Genomic DNA, 3,393 nt, shown 5'->3' with positions numbered 1-3,393 from the left:
AGTCGATCCTCACATCAGTCGAGAGAGAGTCAAGGGCGAAGGCCAGTCATTCACTGTCAAGCAGTATCAGAGACTGCTGGGGTTGATGGCAGCTGCGCCCAACGTGATACCTTTTGGCCTGCTGTACATGAGAGACCCTACAGTGGTGGCTCAGGACCAAGGGGTTCTCCCGAGGGGGAAACCCACCGCAAGATCAAAGTGTCACGCCGGTGCAGTTCGTGGCCTTAGACTTGTGGAGGAAACCTTGGTTCCTGAATCAGCCCAATGTTAGGGAGCTTTTGTCGCCGCATCTCGCTTATACACAGATGCATCCCTAACTGCGGTTGGAGCGCAGTGCTGAATGGGCGCCCGGCCCACGGTCTGTGGAGTGATCACCACCAGGGGTGGCATATCAATCTGCTAGAGATGTTAGCTGTATTTCGTGCTCTGAAGCACTTCCTCCCACACCTGAGAGGTCACCATGTGTTGGTGCACACCGACAACACAGCGGTGGTCTCTTACATCAACCACCAGGGAGGTCTGCGTGCTGCGCCTCTTGAACAAGCTGGCGCACCAGATCCTTGTGTGGTCCCAGGACAAAAAATCCACTCGCTGAGAGCGACCTACATTCCTGGGCATCTCAATATGGGAGCTGACACCGTGGAGGAATCATGTAAATTAGTTACACGATTCTCCACGGTGTGCTGAGGATGAGACCTCCAGTGCGGACCAGAGTTCCCCTGGGATTTGGTTGTGGTGTTAGAGCAGGGATGTCAAACTCAGTTGTACAAGGCCCAAAATCAATACACACTTTAGGTCGCGTGGTTTAACAGGATAAACATTTATTTAACACACTAAAACTAAATGTTTTTGGAACATAAGTATGAATAAAAACAGACAGGAATATTATTCTGAAACAAACTTAAACCTTAAATTACTTCTATTTAATTTTTTGCTCTTCATAAAAATATCTTGTTAAATATAATATTCAAATTCCTTTGCTCCTATGTCAATGTATATAAAAAAAATAAACTTAAATATCCCAAAAGATAAATATCTCCTGTCAAAATTATACAAGTTAGAAATATGAACATGCTACAAAACCTGGAAATATACATAAAATGTGTGCTTTTCAGCAATAACAATTAAAATCATTCAGTTTTCTTTGCTCTTATGACTCTGATCTGATTATATGCTCTGACCGCAGCCGGATACCTGGCATCTTTTTTTGGCAACGAGTTTGTTTACGTTTAGTGTAAAGTCCTGTGTTGTAGAGACTCTCAGGATGGACAGCAGGTGCTCATCAGTGAGACGACTTCTGTGTGCTGTTTTGTTAATCTTCATCACTGAGAAGAGCTTCTCACACAGATATGTGCTCACAAACATGCACAAGGTTCGAGCCGCATGAAGACGGAGCTGAGGCATTGATGTAGGGATGGAGTGAATGAACTGTGCGGGTCCTGCAGTGTCGTACTTTGCCTTCAGTGTCCCATTACACTGCAGCTCAATCAGTTCCATCTGAATCTGCGCAGGTGCAGTTTCAACATCGACGGCAAATGGGTTGCGTAAGCAACTCAAAACTCTTTTTTTGTGCTTCAAAGTCACTAAAACGCCATGCGAACTCAGTGCGTAGTGTGCTCAGTTTGTCGGCAAAGTGCGTTTTGGGGAACACATTTGTGCTGACTTGAAAGTGAGGCAAGTTGCACTGTTGCATTTGTGTTTCCCATAAAAGCAGCTTCACTTGAAATGCCTTCACTGCGTCATACATGTCAGTAATCATGCGGTCACGCCCCTGGAGCTGCAGATTTAAGGCGCAATATGAGCTGTTATGTCAGCCAGAAACGCTAACTCACACTTCCATTTTTCCTCCTCAAAATGGTGGAGTCTTTTCCTTTACTGTCCATGAACTGACAGATTTCGTTGCTGAGCTCAAAAATTCTGTTGAGAACTTTCCCCCGACTTAGCCAACGCACCTCTGTATGATAGGGAATGTCAGCAAACTCTGAATCTATCTCCCGCATAAAGGACCTAAAACTGCCGTGATTTAACCCTTTAGCTCAGATAAAGTTTACGGTTTATGCGTTACAGTGCTCATTACATGGTCCATCTTCAGGACTTTGCCACATAGTGCTTCCTGGTGTATGATGCAGTGTGATATGCTGTTAACTCTCCAGTACAGTTCTCTCCCTGCATCTTCACTCGCATCCTTCCCACTAGTTCACTTTTTGCACATAGCCGGCGCGCCATCAGTTGTAAGTCCAATAAGTTTGTCCCAGGGCAGTTTCATGTCGGTTACACTTTGACATACGCTTTTCAAAACTGTCTTTTCCAGTCGTTGTCCCGCATCGATTTAATGTCCATTACTTCCTCTGTTACGCACAAATTGGAGTCCACGCCACGGATGAAGATAACCAGTTGTGCAGTATCAGTCATATCAGTACTTTCATCCACAGCAAGAGAGTAGGCACAAAGTCTTTGCTTCTTTCACTCAACTGTGTTCTTAGATCAGTGGCCATCTCACAAATTCGATCAGCAACTGTATTTCTACTCAGACTTATATTTGCCAGCATCTGCTTTTGTCTGACATAACACGCCGAACACCTTGATCATGCAGCTCTTCAAAAATTAAAAATGGCCGAAATGGCCGAGCTGATTTGGCGATCTCCTCTGCCACGATAAAACTTGCTTTCACAGCAGCTTCACTTTGTGATTTTGCACGGTTAAAAAACGTCTGCTGGAATGCTAGATTCTTCTTTAACTCTTCTGCTTTCTGGTTTCTTCTGCTCTGAATCCAGGTCTTTCAGGTTATCCTTGTTTTGTCTCAAAGTGCCGCCTTATATTGAATTCTTTAATTACAGCCACATTAGCTCCACAAATGAGACATACGGGTTTACCGCAATGTCACTAAACATATACTCAGCCTCCCATCGGTTATTAAAGGCTCTGTTTTCAGAATCAACTTTTCTTTTTGGCATCGTGACTGGAATCTTCGGCTAACGGCTATCTTCATAATATCTTGTAATAGCTAGACTTAATTGACGCGAGAAGTATGCGGCAAGGCAGCTGAAGCGTTGCATTATGCCATATTGATTATGGGATCTGTAGTTCTGTGCAGTATTGTGTTATCAGCGCTTTATATCGATGGACCATGAATAACAATAATGTAAAATGATCTTATGGGCCAGATATGATTACAAGGCAGGTCGGATGTGGCCCGCGGGGGCGTGAGTTTGACACATGTGTGTTAGAGGCTCTGTGTAAGGCACCCTCGAGCCCCTCGAAGACGTTCCCTTACCTGTCTTATCTTATAAGACAGCATTTCTCCTCGCCATCACCTCTCTTCGGAGGGTGGGAGATCTACAGGCCCTCTCAGTGGCCCCTACTTACTTGGACTTTGCCCCAGGCAAGGCCAAG

The 3,393-nt window shown here is 44.9% G+C and overlaps 1 pseudogene; it reads right to left on the bottom strand.

Annotated features, from left to right (window-relative positions):
• Positions 1–1,167: 1,167 nt before the first annotated feature.
• LOC122328106 lies at positions 1,168–2,954 on the bottom strand (annotated as a pseudogene).
• Between the last annotated feature and the right edge of the window lie 439 nt (positions 2,955–3,393).

This window comes from Puntigrus tetrazona, chromosome 22 (genome assembly GCF_018831695.1).
Source record: "Puntigrus tetrazona isolate hp1 chromosome 22, ASM1883169v1, whole genome shotgun sequence".
Taxonomy (NCBI): Eukaryota; Metazoa; Chordata; class Actinopteri; order Cypriniformes; family Cyprinidae; genus Puntigrus; species Puntigrus tetrazona.
Note: the sequence above shows the minus strand (reverse complement) of the source record. Positions and strands in the feature narration are given on the sequence as shown.